This window comes from Dendropsophus ebraccatus, chromosome 11 (assembly GCF_027789765.1).
Source record: "Dendropsophus ebraccatus isolate aDenEbr1 chromosome 11, aDenEbr1.pat, whole genome shotgun sequence".
Taxonomy (NCBI): domain Eukaryota; kingdom Metazoa; phylum Chordata; class Amphibia; order Anura; family Hylidae; genus Dendropsophus; species Dendropsophus ebraccatus.
The window spans coordinates 83,066,565-83,088,355 of NC_091464.1; the positions used below are offsets into that span (position 1 = coordinate 83,066,565).

At 43.2% G+C, this 21,791-nt stretch overlaps 1 protein-coding gene across 2 annotated transcripts in view; it reads right to left on the reverse strand.

The window, feature by feature from the left end:
• The window catches only part of SSH2 (slingshot protein phosphatase 2), a 167,779-nt gene that overhangs the window by 74,944 nt on the left and 71,044 nt on the right, over window positions 1–21,791 (reverse strand). The gene's annotated exons all lie outside the window — the stretch shown is intronic.

Here is a 21,791-nt window from a genome sequence, read left to right on the forward strand (position 1 = left end):
TGGGAATACCCGGGCTATTAGCTTACTGGTGAAGAGAATTGTCCTGTGTCAACTACACCCTGACATACCAATATAGCAGAACAATTGGCATACGCATAAACGGTAATGGAGGAAATTAAGTCCAGAAGTCGGTCCGTGTGAAGATTTTTTTTTTTTTTTCCTCGGAATAAAGTTTTCTCTGAATAGTTGTTTGAAAACAAAAAAAAAATTGTTTAAAAAAGGTGGAAACACCCACAGCAGGGCTGGCGTCAGCACAGGGCTTACCCGGGCAAGTGCCGGGGCCCACAGCAGGGCCGGCGTCAGCACAGGGCTTACACGGGCAAGTGCCGGGGCCCACAGCAGGGCCGGCGTCAGCACAGGGCTTACACGGGCAAGTGCCGGGGCCCACAGCAGGAGAGGGGCCCGGTGCTCTAATGTTCAGCCTGCTTACTGTAGTGGTGGGTGAGGGGCTGAACATCAGAAGACACAGGAGCAGGACCTGCACAGAGAGAGAGAGAAACGGGTGAAGGACCTGATCACATGACACAAAGGTCCTCAACCTTACAGTATGAAGAGCAGCCTGACAGAGAGGAAGAGGGAGAAGACTGAGCTGTAAGTGCTACATGTCAGTGTCGGAGTGTGTCACTCAGTCCGTCAGTGTCAGTCAGTGTCTGTGTGAATAATGTGTTGGTGTATGTTAGTGGTGTCTCAAGTGATTGTGCATAGTGTGTGGATGATGGGTGTATAGAGGATGGATGAGGGGCCCGCTGAGGCTCTGTCGCCCAAGGGCCCGCAAAAACCTGGCACTGGCCCTGAAATACAGTATGTATGGCCTTGTACAACAACTTCTGCTAAACTTTTTAATTTCTTAAGGTAGCTTGCATTCTTGGAATGAGTTACATGGCTTAGCTTATAAGTGTCATTGTCGCCCTAAAAGTTCAAAGTTTTTATTGGTCGGTGTCTGGATGCTGAGATGAGTGAGAAGAAGAGCTTAGAAAAGTTGTTCTCTCTTCTTCAGTCTCCTTGCTGCATAAGATGGGCCCCATAGACTTTCTATAGAAAATGTCTCCTGAAGCAAGGAGAGAGACAAGGAAAGAAGCACTGAGCTAAGCGGTTCTCCCTGCTCATTCTAGTGATCAGTCACATCTCTGACATGTCAAAAGTTTTTTTTTTTTTTTTTTTACAACTACTAATTCCCATATGACTCCTATAGACATTGGATGGTAGACATTGGACTTCTCTGCATACATGCAACCATGACCGCACTAATATAGGTAACTTTCTTGTTGGAGAGCGTTCGTCTATATCGTAGCTCTTCACACAATGAATGAGCAGCCTAGATTTCCTCCACTATTTTATGACGCCATATTTCAGGTTTATTGAATAATTTCTATTGTGCTGAGTGATTTCTTCTCCGCAGTTGTATACACACAGCGTACACTTGGTAGCTACGGCCACAATCATGGTAATACATCACATTTAATGTAGGGCTCATAAATAACTGGAGACCTATTTCATGCTTTGGCTTCTTGATTGTATTTCATAAAAACTATCCTGGACTTTTTTCTTATTGGCGCCGGAGTACTCCTTTAAATAGTTCCATAAAAAACACAGACACGGATGCAAAAAATATAATTTTTTTCATGGATCACAGACTTAACCCCCAGACCTTGAAAATCACTGAAAATTCAGACATTACATGTGCCATGACCTATATAAGGAGAATAAGCTCAGGAAATCCAGAAAGCATCACCTGTTGGGGAGCAGAGTTATAAATATGCTTTATGGTGCCATCCCAGTCCATGAATAAGAGGTTTATGAAGCCTAATACACAACGAGCGATGTTGCAAGACTTAGATGTGAATATGATCTTATTGTACAGGGTAGCACATGAACTGATGCCAGGTTCACACAGGGCACTGGCTTCCTTTACAAAGCTTCTATGGGGAATACAATGCAAGGTACCATAATACTGCGCTTAAAGGGGTAGTTCACTAACAAAAAAAAAACAAAAAAAAATTTTCATATCAACTAGTGCCAAAAAGCACCAGATATTTGTAATTTACAGTCTTCCAGTACTTATCAGCAGCTTATAAGTACTGGAAGACTTGAGATTTTTTTTCATTAAAAATACTACAAATCTCTGGCACCTGTTGGCACCACACTGATTGATTGAGATTGAGATATATATATATATATATCTCAATCTGTTAAGCCTCTTATGATCTGCAGCATGCTGTCTGTATTTATAACGTGCCAGGTTTAAATAGTTCACATAGACCTACACATACAAGCATAAGCACATGGAACAGGTACGTCTAAAGTTTTCCCATGAAAAATGATCCAGTTCTCTGTTACTGTGTGACAGTCATTGCTCTGGCCCTACAGTAGATGAGACTATGGCCACCTCTAAGACCACTGTAGAGAGGCCAGTGTCAGGTAAGCCATGTGCCGGGGTCACATCCAGTCTCATCTACAGACACACACAGCACATCATCCTTCCCTTGGGTCGTAATGCTCGGCTTGTGACCCCTCAATGACGTCCGATCTCCATGCATTCCCAGGACCCCTTGTTTAGGTTGTTGGAGGGTTTAAGTCAGCAACAACAAAATCAACAAGAAGGTTCTAATTATTTCTTGAATATTTTGTACTTCCTGGTCTGCGTGGCTGTCGCCAGCTGTAATCCTCCCTCCTCCTCAAATTCCACTGTGAATCTGAAAGCTTCTGTGACAGACATATTTTATGGATCATAAGTCACTCTGACTGCACTGTATCGCCTGGCCCTTCACCCTCAGCCTTTTCCCTCAGAAACACTGAATTAGTATGAATAACAATCTTGTGAGGAGACCGAGGGGGAAGAAGTTGAAATTAACTAAAAGATAAGTACGGGAGAAACGCAAGTGGTGTTCAGAATTTTTAAAGGGAATCTGTCACTAGGTTTATGGTGCTTAAATGAGGGCAGAATAAACTAGTGACAGAAATACTGTGATGTAAGTGATACACTGATCTGTATTCTGTTCGGCCGTTCTCCTAATATGCAGGAGAATGGGATTCTTGCCCGCCCCCCGCCCTCCAGCTGCTGACTGACAGGTGACTGCCTACACAAAGCATGGATAGATAACTGCCAATCAGCAGCTGGTGGGCTGAGTTTTCTGCTTCTCATGAATATCCAGGACTGCTGGGCTCATGCACATAATGGAGAGGACTACTTATTGTCTATGTTATACAGGAGGAAATCTCTGGATCAGCTACACAGAACAATGTAAGTGATACATCATTCTGTTCAGCTGCTCGGTCACTAGTTTATGCTATCCTGAGATAGGACACCATAAACCTACTGACAGTCTCTTTAAGAATTTATTGCATAGGGACATATTAATTCTATCTATCTATCTATCATGTGCCTTTCACCTACACCTACCCTGCCAGCTATAGGGATAATAACTTATCATCTTACAGCTCTTATACCACTGGAACTTCTCGCATTTCACAACAAGGCTGACATTTCAGAAAGTTTACAGGATTTGCTTAGTACTAAGAACCGGATACTTTCACCTGGATTGTTTTCTTATCAAGCAGGTGGATTAATGCAGATCCCTGTTTATATGAATGGGACAGTCACAGAAATGTCTGTAACAAAGCGCATAGCTACTGGAAACTGTATGGGAAGCATTCAGCTCCAGATTGCTGGAAGAGAAGCCATAGCAGTTGTTACAGGGAACCAATCAGTATGATTGTGATATGGTTCCCTGCAGCATCGTATAGAGCTACTGTGCAGCCCGTAGAGATGAGCGAATCGCCCGTCTAAATGAAGCAAGGAGCTTCATTTGATCGGCAAGTGGCTTATCAGCCGGCTGCCGCTCCATTCCAGGTCCCAGGAAAAGCTGGATCCAGTCCTGGGAAACCTCTTCCAGTTTCCCAGAACCGGATCCAGCTTTTGCTGACACCTGGGGTGAAGCGGCAGGGAATGGAACGGAGTTGAATGGCAGCCGTCTGATAAGCCGCTTGCCGATCAAATGAAGCCATTCACTTTGTTTAGATGAGCGATTTGCTCATTTCTAGCGATCAGTATCAGATTAGTGTCTCCCCTGACATTCAGCTGATGGAAGAAGTGTCCAAGCAAGAACTGTGGCCTCACAAACGATACAGGGATCATTCGTGCGGCCTGGCTGTTTGATTAGTTGTGCCGTAAAGGCACTGTGAATGAGCGCCAATCTTGCTTATTGACTATTGTTTGTTTCTGTAGAAGACCTTTACTTGAGCCACGGTTACGTGATTGAACATGGATTGTTTAAAAAGCGTTCCAGGCCCTACATCAAAGGGGATCAACTTTAAAGAGTACCTGTCAATAGTAAAAAAAAAAAAAAAAAAAAAAAGTTACAGAAAGATAAAAAGTTTTGATCAGTCAGTGTCTGAGAACAAGTGAGGAGATGGCTGTCCCGCCCCACACCCCTCTCCCCGCTCTGTGTCTGGGACCTCGATGACCCCATAGACTTGCATTGGGAGTCCATTTAGGTGAGTTGGGAATAGTGGCTTCTCCCAGCTCGTCCTCCCGATTCGTCCCAGTCTGAACACTCACACCCCAACCGGTCAAAACTTCTAATGTGCTCTTCCTTCTCCTACTGCCTTCTAAACCCCAAGGTGGAGAAAAGTCACATCTTTCTTTATTAGAGAAGAATGAACTTGCCGAAAGTTCAGGGTCACACAAACCCAAATGATCGGCATTGAAATCCGTCCTGGATAAAGTGGATGCAGCCCGAGAAAACGTGGATACAGCCTATGGCGTGCAATCCTGAACTTTCAGCAGGTTCGCTTATCTCTATTCTTCATCAGCTGTATTAGCTGACAAGTCTCCTGATTCGCGATTACCACTGTTTTATCCCTCCCATATAACATATTCACCTGCGCCTCGCAAATCTATTATACTGTGTAAGGGTGCCTTCACACGTACCGTATCGCTGCGAGTTTCTCGCACATAAATCCACAGTGATACTGATTACTATTAAGTCAATGTATGTGTATTCTCGCTGCGTGTTTGGTGCAATTTTTACATGCGAGTTTTGATTTTCACAGGAGAGTTTGACGCCACAAAAAACGCAGCTACTTTTGTGCGATAAATACGCAGCGATACAGTATGTGTGAAGGCACCCTAAAAAGGTGATAAATTACTTTAGTGGTAAAGTCTCTTTAAACTCATTCATTGTAATAGTCTATGGCTAGGTTTACACAACGTACTTTTTATGAAAAGAAGGGCCGTTGTTTTCATAGTGAAATAGGTTGCAATGAAGTCAGTGCAAAATAAAGTCCGTTATCCGTACCTTGTGTGAACATAGCTCATATATCTAAAGAGTTACTGTTGCTTTTATAACTGTATGGGACTGAGATAGTCCTGTGTTCTGTTAAGGGATAAGGTTATGAACTGTGGATCAGTGAGAAGAGACAGTAACATATAGTGGCCATTGTATATGATATAGTCACCATTGTATATCATATAGTCGCCATTGTATATGATATAGTCACCATTGCATATCATATAGTCACCATTGTATATCATATAGTGACCACTGCATATCATATAGTAGCCATTGTATATCATATAGTCACCATTGTATATCATATAGTGACCACTGCATATCATATAGTAGCCATTGTATATCATATAGTCGCCATTGTATATCATATAGTCACCATTGTATATCATATAGTCACCATTGTATATCATATAGTCACCATTGTATATCATATAGTGACCACTGCATATCATATAGTCACCATTGTATATCATATAGTGACCACTGCATATCATATAGTCACCATTGTATATCATATATAGTCACCATTGTATATCATATAGTGACCACTGCATATCATATAGTAGCCATTGCATATCATATAGTCACCATTGCATATCATATAGTCGCCATTGCATATCATATAGTCGCCATTGTATATCATATAGTCGCCATTGTATATGATATAGTCACCATTGTATATCATATAGTCACCATTGTATATCATATAGTGACCACTGCATATCATATAGTGACCACTGCATATCATATAGTAGCCATTGTATATCATATAGTCACCATTGTATATCATATAGTGACCACTGCATATCATATAGTAGCCATTGTATATCATATAGTCACCATTGTATATCATATAGTGACCACTGCATATCATATAGTAGCCATTGTATATCATATAGTCACCATTGTATATCATATAGTGACCACTGCATATCATATAGTAGCCATTGTATATCATATAGTCACCATTGTATATCATATAGTGACCACTGCATATCATATAGTAGCCATTGTATATCATATAGTCACCATTGTATATCCACATTATAGTAAAATGATAAAAAGGAGGAGAATATCCACAGCGTCCAAAAAAAAAATTGTTGTCTTTATTATGAGGCATATAAAAAGTTAAAAAAGATAAAAACATAGGCCTACATGTTTCGGGGAAGCACACCCCCTTGATCACGGCAGTACAGACTTTCACAGAATCACAAACCTTTTTTTGGATGCTGTGGATCTTTTCCTCCTTCTTACCATTATTACCGGGTGCGGCCCGCTACTACTCCACTTGCTCCTGCCTGAATGTCCACCATCACACAACAAACCACCTATGGTGAGCTAAGTTTTTATCTTTGTTCATAGTAAAATTATATCTGATCAATCACAGGAAGTAAGAGGAACGTGTCGCTGGAGCCGTGACTCACCTGTTACTCCGGGTACGGTACTTCCACGGATTCCATAATTGCTGCATCAATATTAATAGAAATTTCTGGGAATGTTTAGATATCTCCTTTGGACCTACTCCCTAGGCTCATGATTCACTGTATATGCTTCGTATAGTACTTGGTTACATGACAGATCTATATGGTTTTCATTGTCGCTTGTCAATAGTTTTGATCAGTCAGGGCCTGGGTGTTCAAACCTACACTGAATGTTAGGTACAACTGGGAGAAGTATGTGGCTGAGCGCTTCACTCCCCGGCTATAGGGTCCTATTAGACAAAGCGATTTTTCGTTTTCTCCAATTAACGATTGCAAACAAACACTTTTGGGAATGACCTGAATGTTTTGTTTTTTTTAAGTCACAAAAACAAATTTTTAAAAAGGAACATACCGATCAGCGTTTAGACAGTACATTATATCGTACGGAAAATCGTTTTGCGATCGCTTAAGCCTATCTCACACATTGGTTAAATCGGCGAACGACTGTTTACACGGAACGATCTGCGAATTTTTTGCAAACGACAATTTGAGAACATGTTGTAAGATCAAAATGAACGATTTCTCGTTCGTCGTTTGATCGCTCGCTGCATTTACACGTACGATTATCGTTCGAATTTGATCATTATCGCGCAAATTCGCACGATAATCGTTACGTGTAAATGCACCATAATAGGGCCCTAAAAGGTGACAACAGTGTATAGACAAAATGGGATGAGACCATTCCTAAATCGGTAATGTTCACCACTCCCCTTCTCCCCCTCCCTGCACAATGACCTCTGCACAGGTCACAAAGCATGCCTAGGAAACTCACCCATAGGAGTTAACAGGGTCCCCTCCAGTCTGTTTTCTATGCCCATGTAGCTGCACTTCACATTCCCTATAAATAATCCTTACCATACCTCAGCAACACGATTGGTTGGACTAAATTGTGAAAGTGCCACCACCTGCATTTACTGGTCCAGTATAGGCAAGATCAGTATTGTACCATACAAACTGGATATAGTGTAGTTATCCTGCTTTCTTAGGATACAGAAAATCAAACTGATTAGTGGGGATTAAACCGCTGAATGCCACACTGTTTGGTGGCCCCCATGGATGGGGTGGGGTGGGGTGGGGTGGGTAACAAGTGGAGTATGGAATACCCCTTTAATATTCTCAAGGATAAAATTACCTCCTTTTGCTCTGACAATATAAGATTTCTGTGTCTATTGACAACACATATTACATTACTTTGCCTCTTGGTAATCCTCCCCATGTAACATAACCAGTTATACACCTTTTTGTTCTGCTGTGACCGAGCCAAAACATTTCCACGTGTTGTACCGTCTCCTGTTATCTGCTGCCAGTCACTGACTGATGGTAATGAAGATAGAGATAATAGCCTAGAACTAATATCCTCAGCCCTTTGGTGTCTGTATGCCTGTTACAGAAGTTGGTCTGCATCAGCGGACAATGACTTTAGGTCAGGACCAAAAGACATGATCAGCCGCTGATCATTGTCTTTATTACATGGAGCAATGATCTGCTGAATAGGCCCGATTTGGCAGATTATTGCGCCATGTAATAGGGCCTTAAAGAGGTTATCCAGCGCTACAAAAACATGGCCACTTTCTTCCAGAGACAGCACCGCTCTTGTCTCCAGGTCAGGTGTGGTTTGCAATTAAGCTCCATTCACTTCAATGGAACTGAGTAACAAATCCCATCCAAACTGGAGACAAGAAAGGGGCTTTCTCTGGAAGAAAGTGGCCATGTTTTTGTAGTGCTGGATAACCCCTTTAAGGGTCCTTTTACACACAGATTATCTGACAGATTCTTGAAGCCAAAGCCAGGAACGGTTTTGAAAAGAGGAGAAATCTCAGTCTTTCCTTTATGACCTGATCTTTGTTTATAGTCTGTTCCTGGCTTTGGCTTTATTATTCTGTCAGATAAATCTCTCTGTGTAAAAGGACCCTTAGAGTCTGAAAAGTCCAAGGTTAAGCCACCTAAATGACTATACAGTGTCCTAATCCATGCATCTGTATATGCATAGTCAGCTACTTTTACACTAATAGTGAATTAATGATAATGAACACTCACCCTAAGGTTCGGACAAGCAGTTTGCTTGAGGTTCGTTCATCTCTAGAGCTAAATGTGTCACTGTCGTTACAAAAAAATTTTGACGTCATAGAGACATGTCAAAAGTTTTGATCGGTCCGGATCTGAGTGTTTAGCCCTGTACTGATCGGGAGAACACCGCGCTGCAGCACATCCTCTCCCCGCTCTGTGTAAGAAAAGAGTTGGACTTAAAATAGAAAAAAAAAAAAAAAAAAAGAGTCTGGCTTCATAGAGCTCTAACACAGCAGAGCGAGGACGCACTGCAGAGCAGTCCTCTCCCCGCTCATTCTCCTGATCGGTTCCTCTATGTTAATGTAGAAATCTTATTTCCTCTAGACATAGATGATGCCCTTGTCCTGGGTATAAGATAGACCATGGGGGAGCCCTCTTTATACATAGTCATTAGGTCCCCTAACCAATCCCAAAGTCAGTAAGGCTAACTAATAATGTGTGGAAATTAAGGTATAGCTCAACATACGCTGCCATTATGTAAAGACTTGCAAAAAAGTTGTAGTCCTGCAAAAGTTGGTGTGACAGCAATTTGACTTGTTCTGCTGTATGTGCTGATAACCTTCTATATACTAGTGCAGAAATATGTCAGTCAAGGTGTGCGCTCACCTGTACTATGGGCCCCACATAATACTCAGGGTGCCGTCATTAGCAACAGAGAAGCAGGACGAGTCCACTGGAGACAAAACAATGGTTATTCCCGCACAACCCTGAACTCCACACTGGCAGGATAACAAGACCAGACAAGAAAAATAATAAAACCTAAACACTATCTTGCAATTGACAACGCTGCAATAAATGATTTAGATGTTATTATTTTTCTTGTCCGGTCTCGTTGACCTCCCAGTGTGGAGTCTGGTCTAGTGTAGGGTTGTGCGGGAATCACCATTGTTTTGTCTCCAGTGATTCTCCATTAAAGGAGAAGTCCGGTGAAGATTTTTATTAAAGTATTGTATTGCCCCCCAAAAGTTATACAAATCACCAATATACAATATTTTTCCCTGCACTTACTACTGCATCAAGGCTTCACTTCCTGGATAACATGGTGATGTCACTTCCTGGATAACATGGTGATGTCACAACCCGACTCCCAGAGCTGTGTGGGCTGTGGCTGCTGGAGAGGGGGATGGCAGAGGGATGCTCAGTGCCCTGTGTCCCTCAGTGTCCCCCTGCAATCATCCTCTCCAGCAGCCACAGCCCGCACAGCTCTGGGAGTCGGTTCTACCGGCTTCCGGGTACGTCAGGTTGAACGTCACAAGTGGGTGGGATTTAACCCGTTCAGCCAATCAGTGCAGTGTACCATCCAAGTCAAGGTATCACTCAACGGGGTCGTGATGTAGCTGTAGGGGAGCTAAGAAGACAGCTGGCTGCGGTCCAGGAGCAGGACGTGGCTCTGCGTGGGTACCGGGACAGGTGACTGACTTTTTTTCTATGTTCCCCCCACCCCCAGCCTGGAATAATTTTTTGTGTATTGTGAAGGAGACGGCACTCTGTGGTGGTGCTCATGGCGGGATGGCGTCCAAGAAGAAGCGGTTAAGAAAATCCCGGCACTCACCTAGCAGAGGTATGCTTGTTTATTATGTGCAAAACATCATAAAATACAGGCGGACGCGTTTTGGCCTGTAGCCTTCATCAGCTCCATGGAACTACAGGCCGAAACACATCCTCCTGTACTTTATAATGTTTTGCACATAATAAACAAGCATACCTCTACTAGGTGAGTGCCTGGAATAATTTTTGGCCCAGCGCCGGACTTCCCCTTTAAACTGAACTTGCAAATCCTCCCAGAGCAAAGTCTTTCATATACATATTGTGTTCAACATGCCGGTAACAACCAGGGATGGTCTTGTATATGATGAACAGGGCCAAATATCTGTGCGGCATCTGTATTATTAACTGAACGACTTCGTGACTCAGACGGAACACTGATAACTGGCTGCACGAGTTTCTGGCACTAACTTGGTCTGATTCAATTACATTTCAGCTCTCCCACAAGAACACCCACATTTTGGCACCCACGGCTCACTAGCAACAGGTTGCATAAATAAACCCCTAAAAACCATAAGGGAACAGTCACTGGTTGGGGAAGAACACACACAAGTGTTTTACTAAATAGCGAAGGGTACATGGCAAGTGTTTGGGTTATTCTAAACACTGTATTCTCCAAGAAAGACAGGGGTTTCCTTCACCGCTGCCTCGGCTTCACCCAGTCAGAAGGGTGCGGGACATTCCTTTAAGAAGTCAGCGTGCTGAGTCAAGTCTAACAGATGGAGCAGACTTAGGCTGGGCTGGCTGCCAGCTGTTTTAAAGGTGTGCCAACCTCATGCCAATCTGCCATGTGCAGCTTGTTAGGGTTCCCCAAAGCAATTTGCTAAGTCGACAGAAGTTAACAAACCTCCTTACATGCAAAAACCTTCATTCCGATTTCCTAAAAGGGAAAAACCATAAAAGATTGTTCTAAACCTTTTAGGAACAGATGGATTTCAGGTTATTTGCATCAGGGCAGCTTAAATTTTTTGCAATAACGTCATGAATTAAGAGTTGTTTTTTTAATCATATAATGCATGTAGACCCACGACCATCTCTGGCAGATAGAATTTTCGAGGGCTATACAAACAAATGAGCTTCACTGTAGAAGCAGCAGGCTGGGGCCTATAATGGTAGTTCCAGTTATTACATGAGAGATACCCATGTTAGGGTGGTATTACGTGGGGCGATTTTTCGTCGATTAACGACCGCTATGACAAACTATCTTAAATCGTTCACCCTATTACATCGAACAGTGTTCGAACGATCAAAAAAAGTCTATATTCTATCAAAAGATCAACGATTTCTCGTTGGTCATTTAATCCCTGCGCGCTATTACACAAAACGTTGGGGATTTTTCAAACAATAATCGTCCCATGTAATACGGCCCTTAGGGTAAGGAACTATATCCAATAAATATATTTTTATTATTATTATTTATAAATAATAATAGTAAAAGTTCACTATACAAGCATGGATCATAGAAAGATGAAAAAAACGGCTTTCAAAGATGTAGCGTGGACCCAGCTTATGGCGCACTACGTTTTTTTTCATCTGTTCTTCCATTGACTTGCATTATTAAAAAAAAAAACAAAAAAAACTTTTTTTTTTTCAACGTACACAAAAGTGGGTTCGACCGCATTTTCATGTACGTAAAAAAAAAATGTTTTTTTTTATAATGGAAGTCAATGGAAAAAACGGATCAAAACAGATGCAACACAAATGCATACATATTTCCATAGTTTTTCTTTTTTTTAATTAGAATGATTACATAACATTCATGTTTTTCACTGATTGCACGGATATCCGTACCATGCAATCCGTGAAAAACTCGGATTTCATAGACTTCTATGGGGGAATCTGTGCCGTCATCATGTCAGAGTTACGACATGTCCTATTTTTTAAGGAACAGATTGCGGATTGTGGGGAAAAAAAAAAAAAAGCGAACATGTGAATAGCTCAATTGAAAGCAGTGGGCTACAATATTGGCTGTGATCACAGACAACTTTGTGGTATGAAGCTAAAGCTTTGGCTGTCCAGGCATGATGGGAGTTGTAGTTTTGCAACAGCTAGAAAGCCGTGGTTCCCCATCCCTGCCATAGACCAAGGTAGAAGACATAAAAAGCTGAATGCTTCCTTATGTAGATTTGATAGGAGACAAGCAGGTGACTGATTCCCTGTAAGTGGATTTTATGTGTCATTAAGCCTTTTCTCTGATGTGCTGAATAACGTCCCTGTGACTGGACTTGTTCTGTTACATAAGTCATGACCCAGACTGCAGACAGATTGTAGAGGACACGTCAGGCCTCAGCAAGTAGCGTACAGTTCATCCTCGGGTCTAGTCTGGTACAATGACTGGCAGCAAGAAGCCGAGGAGGTACAAGACAAAACATAGGACGACAAACTCTGCTCCCTGATGTATCTGTCCATTCTTCAGGTATATATAAGATGAACTCATATGTAAGTACAGGAATATAGGAGGAAAATACATTTCTCTGCCATGTCCAAAGACAATGGACACGTCACGGACATATCAGCCATATACTTTATTTTTTTATAATCCCTCCAAGCTGCCTAAATGTGATATAGCATTAACCAATGTCATCCATTGGCACATATATTACATTGTGAGCCCTATTGGGGACTGAAAATAACACAGGAAATAAATAAACCACAGGTTTCGTAGCTTAAACTAGCCCATATAAACTCAGTAGCTAAGGGTCCTATCACACAGAGGGATAAATTAGCCAAATCTGTCCGGTTCGGGGGGGGGGGGGGGTTATTGCTCCACATAATAGCGACAATAATGAGCCGATCGTGTCTTTTGGTTCTGCCTAAAAATCATCAGCTGCCGCTCGCGCATCGTTACGTGTAATAGTTATCCGTGACTGACAGGTGATGACTGTGGGAAAAAAAAAACTAAAGTTATACTTACCTGTCCATACTCCTTGGTGTTCTTCATACTTCTGCCCGCATCCACCACTAAAGCTTCTTCACCTGTCTTCGAAGTGACAGGGCGATAAGCCAATCACTGGCTGCGGTGCTGTCCTGTGTCAGACAGTGATTGGCTGAGCAACCTGTTACTTTAGAGACTGGCTCTGAAGTTCCAGGGGCGGCTGCAGGGAGCAGGCAGAAGCCAGGAAGATAACGGAGGGCACGGAGAGGTATGCCGCACAATTGTCAAACCACATAATAGGCTCAGTAAGGGCCCTATTACACGGGACAATTATCGAGTGAAAAATCCTTAAATTGTTCAAATTTAAACGATAGTCGTTCTGTGTAATTGCAGGCAACGATCGAAAAAACATTTGTATGTCGTTGATTTAGATCTGAACCTAAAATTATCGTTAATCGTTCGCTGTAATTCCACATTTGTTTACTAATCGTTCAGTGTAACTGCACATTGTTCATGGTTTTTCTGGGTTCAGAAGGAGTAAACGATCATAGTAATGATCGTAAAAACAATAATAGTAACAATCGTAACTAGTGACCATTGTTCTGTGTAATATGGTGAACGATTTCAGGTTAACGATAAACAAGCTTGTTTGTGATCGTTTATCGTTAGTCGATTCTAGCAGATTGCCGCTCACTTATCCGGAATATAGGGCCACATAATATGGCCCTGACTAATAACCATTATCAGGTTAAATTAACCCACATTTTTTTAATTTTGAGGGTATAAGTGGATGCCAGATAGTGAAATTTATCACCATTATAAGCAAATGTGTGTGCAGATACATTGTATCACTGATATACTTATACTTATATGTGTGATGTGTGTAGAAAAAAAAACAATACATTTATTAAATCAAGAAAAACTCCCAGAAGTATAGGAAACACAATAGTCAGTCACCTGACAGGTCTACAAAGAATACAGACCCTTCCCTGCCTGATATATAGTGTATGTGTCCTCAAGCAAAAGCAATCCCCCCCCATCCAGGATCCACCTATAAGATAGCAGACCACCCCAGCCCTGGGGGGCGCACAGGACATGACTCATCCTCCTCCATCACATTACCTACAGTGGGTGTAGCTGCCTGGAGGGACAACCATGAAACCTCAAAATAGCTAGTTATCTGGCTGTTCCTAGTGACACACCTGCACAACCTGACAAGACAGAAACAAACTCCAATCTACGACGTAACAAGTCACTAACAACGTACTTCATTTCTCTCTGTAATTTCAATTGCTTCTGGGGGTTGCCTGGCTTTCCTGTCTTCTCCCCTAGCAAATAACTGATAATTCAAGAAATAGAATGCTGGGTTGGGTTCACACTGCATTTTTTTAATCAGTATTTTTTTCATCAGTTTTATGCAAAAAAAAACAAAAAAAAAAAAAAAACATTTGTGTGCATTCATTTTGATACATTTTTCCATTGACTTCCATTATAAACAAAAGGATCAAAAGGCTTCCATTTTTTTTAGCATACACAAAAAAGTGGTTGACTATCTATATATATATATATATATATCTTTTTTATTCTCTTTTATTTTGCTTGTTTCTGTTTATTGTTCAACAGCTAATACAAAAAAATACAACCCCCTCCCCCCTCAAAAAAACAAAAAAAAAACAAAAAAAAAAAAAAACTTAAATTTTGGCCTTTATAAGAGAGTCAATTGATGACAGGTGAGTGTATTCTTGCGGACCACACAGTCGCTGTTATATAAAATAATTTTTCTTTTTAATACAATACCTGCCCCACGTAGTGGTGTAATGTCTTCAATACATGAACAACCTCCTTAAAGGGGTTATCTAGAAATCCAGAAACCTAGTCACTTCCTTCCAGAAGGGACAGCACCACTCTTGTCTCCAGTTCAGGTGCGGTTTGCAATTAAGCTCAATTTACGTCAATGTAACAGAGTTTAAAACCCACCCAATCTGGAGACAAGAGAGGGGGAAAAGTGGCCATGTTTTTGTAGCGCTGGATAACCTTTAAGCTCTGTTCACTTCAATAAAACTGAGTTACACAACCTGCACCCCAACTGGCCACAAGAGTGGGGCTGTCTCTGGAAGAAAGGGGCCATATTTTTGTAGCGCTGGATAACCCCTTTAACAAAAACAAATGCAAACCTTGGAATTTTAAAAAAAATCTTTTCCTGATGCCATTTTAGACTTTACTTCGACATTGCTCAATATTACGACAAACATGAGGCGGTCACCCTCTATCTGTCAGAACAGGCTATCTGCTAAGGGCACATTGCTGAGGTATATTTCTCTCTATAGGGAAGTAACTGAAGAGAAGTAAAAAAACGTAAACAAATTCTTACTTATTTTGTCACGGAATATATATTCATAGATCACAAATGACATGATGGGGAAGCAGAGGAATATTCACACAGCGGTGCAGGCAGATGCCACCAAGGACAAGCTCCTGGCCCCGCTGGGTGGAGAACATGAGAGGTCACATGGTACTGCAGGGTCTTCTGCCCTACAGATCACACATCAATGTTATATCCTGGAAAACCCCTTTAGTATTAAAGTCAGAAAAAAAGCAAATAAAGGAAGCCAAACTGTAACATATTTATTTATATTGTAGAAGTGGTCCGGCCCTTGTGGAGAATTGCTGGCCACATGTGATGTCAATAAGGAAATAGATTTTCTACCTATCGAAACAAAGAGCAAACAATTTCTAATCTGCTTACACATTAGCAATGATTACCAACCAGGACTATAGAACACGTCTGGCATCATACAGCCAGCTATGGTCAGTAGTGGGTATAGTGCTTCTCCCCAGCTATGGCCAGTAGTGGGTATACTGTGTGCCCAGCTATGGTCAGTAGTGGGTATAGTGCTTCTCCCCAGCTATGGCCGGTAGTGGGTATACTGTGTGCCCAGCTATGGCCAGTAGTGGGTATACTGCGTACTCAGCTATGGCCAGTAGTGGGTATACTGCGTGCCCAGCTATGGCCAGTAGTGGGTATACTGCGTACTCAGCTATGGCCAGTAGTGGGTATACTGCGTACACAGCTATTGCCAGTAGTGGGTATACTGCGTACTCAGCTATGGTCAGTAGTGGGTATAGTGCTTCTCCCCAGCTATGGCCGGTAGTGTGTATACTGCGTGCCCAGCTATGGTCAGTAGTGGATATACCGCGTACTCAGCTATGACCAGTGGTGGGTATACTGCGTGCCCAGCTATGATCAGTGGTGGATATACTGCGTACTCAGCTATGGCCAGTAGTGGGTATACTGCGTACTCAGCTATGGTCAGTAGTGGGTATACTGCATGCCCAGCTATGGTCAGTAGTGGGTATACTGCTTAATCCCAGTGCTTAGTGCCTAGCTATGGCCAGTAGTCGGTATAGTGCTTCTTCCCAGCAATTGCCAGTAGTTAGTATACCGCTTCGCCTATGATCTTGCTAGTGCCCAGCTATGGTCGGTAGTGGGTATAACTGTGTGCCCAGCTATGGTCAGTAGTGGGTATAACTGTGTGCCCAGCTATGGTCGGTAGTGGGTATAACTGTGTGCCCAGCTATGGTCAGTAGTGGGTATAACTGTGTGCCCAGCTATGGTCAGTAGTGGGTATAACTGTGTGCCCAGCTATGGTCAGTAGTAGGTATAACTGTGTGCCCAGCTATGGTCAGTAGTGGGTATACTGTGTGCCCAGCTATGGCCAGTAGTGGGTATGCTGTGTGCCCAGCTATGGTCAGTAGTGGGTATACTGTGTGCCCAGCTATGGTCAGTAGTGGGTATACTGTGTGCCCAGCTATGGTCAGTAGTGGGTATACTGTGTGCCCAGCTATGGCCAGTAGTGGGTATACTGTGTGCCCAGCTATGATTAGAGTGAGTATACTGCTTCTCCGCAGTGCTGCCTCATGCCCAGCAGTTCTCTGCTCAGATCCCAGAGGTTATGGGGCTTCTACTCATCCCCACCTAACACCAAGGATCTGAGCAGCCATTGAAAGTTATTATTACCAAAGCAATTTGAGGCTAAAGAAAAAACTGGTTACACATGGGAGAATAGGAAATAACATGAATCCGCCTTGTCTTGTGACAGGTACGGTAGCCTACTAATCTTTATGGTGGAGGCTGGATCCTAAAGGCTCTGTGAGGCATTGAGGTAAAGACGAGTAAGCTCCCATTAAAACTCATTCACACAGGAGTCTGTCCAACAATAGGAAGGCAGAACGTACGGAGTACAATGAAACAATCATTTCCCAATAACAATCATTCAGATCATAGCACTTAGATAATTTCCACTGAAACAACAAAGCTACCCAATAAAAAAGTGTAATGTGGTACCCTGGGCCCTGGAAAACAAAAGTAGTGAAGGCCACCCCGAAAGATGCACAGAACACATACAGTCCCAAAGCATACTGTACTGTACGCATCATGAAAAAGTGCATAAGAGCAGCAATGTATACAGTGTACAAGAGCAGGGAGCCCAGGTGTGACAGCAGTGATGCATACAGTGCTGCACAGGAGCAGGGAGCCCAGGTGTGAGAGCAATGATGCATACAGTGCTGCACAGGAGCAGGGAGCCCAGGTGTGAGAGCATCAATGCATACAATCCTGTACAGAAGCAGGGGGCCCAGGTGTGAGAGCAGCGATGCATACAGTGCTGCACAGGAGCAGGGAGCCCAGGTATGACAGCAGTGATGCATACAGTGCTGCACAGGAGCAGGGAGCCCAGGTGTGAGAGCATCGATGCATACAATCCTTTACAGGAGCAGGGAGTCCACATCTGAGATAAGTGATGCATACAGTACTGTACAAGAACAGAGAGTCCAGTTGTGAGAGCAGCAATGCATATAGTGCTGCACAGGAGCAGGGAGCCCAGGTGTGAGAGCAGTGATGCATACAGTGCTGTAAAAGAGCAGGGAGTTTAGGTGTAAGAGCAGCGATGCATACAGTGCTGCACAGGTACAGGAATTTAACTGCGCATAGATCCACAGCAAACTCTGTAACCCTGTGGATTTTGACTTCCCTTTTAAAACTCATAAGGAAAATTCACTATAAATCTGCAGCGTAATTATAATATGTGAGAACTCCTATACCAGCCCTTGCAGGAGCCCTTGCAGGATTTTCTAGTGGCGGACGTAACCCTGGACATGTGGCTTATAGGAAATCGTTTGCTACTTGTAGAAAGCCCCTGTCTGCCACCACACTGACAGCCAGTGTAGACAAAGGTGATGAACCACTTGCTGTTTATAACCACAATGGGACTTTTAGTTACACAATAGCTGGATAACCACAGTCTTCGGATCAGGGATATAAATGTATCTAACCAATCCAGAAGACAATCAAACCTCAAAAACGGAAAGAAAAAAAAAAATCATTATAGATTTTATAAACACTCAAATATATCCAGTCCTTGGAAGTGTACTTAAAAGGGATTTGTCGCACTGGGAAAATAAAACAGCTTTCTTTCCAAAAACAGTGCCACACTTGTTTACTGGTTGTATCTGGTATTGCAGTTCAGCCCTATTACCTCTAGTAGAGCTGGATAACAGATATAGCACATGGACTGAGGTAGGGCTGTTTTTGGAAGGAGCAGCCATGTTTTTCTAATCCATTAAGGTTAATGACTGATGACGGGTAGCTGTATAACTCTGTATCCGGACTGAACTGATATAGACTCAGCTACAGCTATAGAAGGTTGTCAATCCCATCTCAACATATTCTACAAATATCTTTAGGATAGGGGGATAACATGCTGAATGGTGGGGGTCTGACTGGTAAAAATCTGACTGATAACAAGGAAAGGGGGTCACTTTCCCCCCAAATTACAGAGAGAACAAGTGCACCATGAATGAGTGCTGCACACACAGTGGGCCCCATTAATTCTTGGTATTATTGATACTTATCAGCTGTTGTATGCCCTGCAGGAAGTGGTGTATTCTTTCCAGTCTGGAGATCAGGAGAGGTTTTCTATGAGTGATTTGCTGCTGCTGCTGCTGCTGCTGCGCTTGACAGTTCCTGACATGGACAGAGATGGCAGCAAAGAGCACTGTGACAGACTGAAAAGAGTACACCACTTCCTGCAGCAATTCAGAAGCTGATAAGTACTGGAAAATGAGATGTTTTAATAGCAGTAAAGCTCTGTCACTTGCTGGGACGACTAGATTTAAATGAAAAAATGTTTTGTTGAACAACCCCTTTAAGGCTTTGGTCACATGTCACAATGTGAGTTTTACTAAATAATGCAGTCTTTGCTAGACACCAAAACCCAATACTGTGCTGTGATTAATACAATAACCTGATGGTCACATTATTATTGTTATTATTAGGTGTTGTGTTCCACATGACGCACACTCCAACCTCTACATTAAGTAATAGACACTCACTTTATCACCTGGCAGGAAAAAGACCTAAACAAAGTAGATAAATCCTTTCTGAGAACTTGCAGCACTAGCGGAAATCGTGTTATTGTGTAAGACGTCTTGTGGCCGGGTACAGCGTGTACTGATAACACAATCCCGCCTCGCCGCTGCTTCTTCTTCTAGTGCCCAGACTGAGAGCGGAAGACGTAACCAGACACCACAAACACAGCGCATAACATAGGGGAGAGGAGCTGACCCCACTGACCTATAGCGGACCTCAGCCCCCACAAACACAGCACATAACATAGGGGAGAGGAGCTGACCCCACTGACCTATAGTGGACCTCAACCCCCACAAACACAGCACATAACATAGGGGAGAGGAGCTGACCCCACTGACCTATTGCGGACCTCAGCCCCCACAAACACAGCCCGTAACATAGGGGAGAGGAGCTGACCCCACTGACCTATAGCGGACCTCAACCCCCACAAACACAGCACATAACATAGGGGAGAGGAGCTGACCCCACTGACCTATAGCGGACCTCAGCCCCCACAAACACAGCGCATAACATAGGGGAGAGGAGCTGACCCCACTGACCTATAGCGGACCTCAACCCCCACAAACTCTCATCTCTGCCATTACATTACAAAAGAAATTCAAACTCAAAAAGGGGGGTGCAGGAAAATAATAAACAGATTGAACTCACCCGTCCCTGTGCCTCCATAGCAACGCTCCCGGGTCTTGTTATCGGCCGCAGTGTCATTTTCGGCTGGAATCCGGGTACTTCATATACCTGGCACTTCCAGCTGCAACATCACAGCCTGCTCATCCAGTCAGTGACTGAGGCCGTATCCCATCCCAGTCACTGATTGGTTGAGCAGGCATCACAGGCGGGGGATGTGAAGCTGCAGTTTGAGGAGATGCAGTCAACAGGACCAGGAGTGGTGATACAAGGCTTGAAGACGGGTGAGTTTGCATTTTTTTTTATTTTGTGATCCAGCGGCTGCAGCTTCAGAGCGGCCTGTATGACATGACACTCAGCCAATCACTGGCCAGAGCGGTCCCAGACAAGGATTGCCTGAGCGGCCAGTCAGCTCAGAGACCGCTCTGAAGCTGCAGCTGTGGCACCGGGAGTGAAAGCAGAGGGCAGGAGAACAGCGGGAGCGCAGAGAGGTGATGTATAGCAGTGAATTTATTCAGCAGCCATCGGCCACGAATCACTATTACACACAGCTATTACACATAGCAATGCATGGTTGTCGGCCGAGGATTTTGGGTCAGGCCCTATGACAAGATCAGCCGATGATTGTTTCATTGGCCGATCGTTGTCTCTATAATCGGGCTGACACACCTCTGTTTTTGTAAGTGACGTACAGCATCAGAGGTTGCAGAATGACTATAAGGGAGAATTAGTCCTTAAAGGGGTTATCCAGCGCTACAACAACATGGCCACTTTCCCCCTACTGTTGTCTCCAGTTTGGGTCGGGTTTTGAAACTCCGTTCCATTGAAGTAAACGGAGCTTAATTGCAAACCACACCTGAACTGGAGACAACAGTAGGGGGAAAAGTGGCCATGTTTTTGTAGCGCTGGATAACCCCTTTAATGATTTCTTCTCAATCACAGGAACTTTTCCCATTGGAGACTTGTTGTGGTGATCATCTTTCTGGGTTGCACAGTAATATCCTGTCAGCTCGCCTGCTTCCATCGTGGATGACATTACGGTAGCTGATAAGGCCGGAAACCTCTGGGAGCGATGTGCGACATCACAGAATGGGAAGCCTATTATACAGCTCATTTCCACATCAGAAATGGAGGCGATTATTCCCCTTTAAGCCTTATATCAAAGTTATGGGAAGTTAAGGACTAGCTGTTATTATCCATTATATACAGAGAGGCCTATTATTACACTTACAGGAACTGCAGGGTATTTCCCACGGTTCCCTAGAAGTTAAAGGTGTCACAATTTCCTGTTACTTTACACCTGAAGAAACAAGCAGAAAGTGCCAGAAACAGTGTGCTGTTCCAGCATGAAACTGAAACCCCCAGATGATGACATAGAAACATAGCCATAGAGACATGCTCCCAGCTGGGGCCCACACTGACAGGCCGTCCATCATAACCGCCCTGCTGAACATTTCCCTCATTCATCATCACATCAGGAA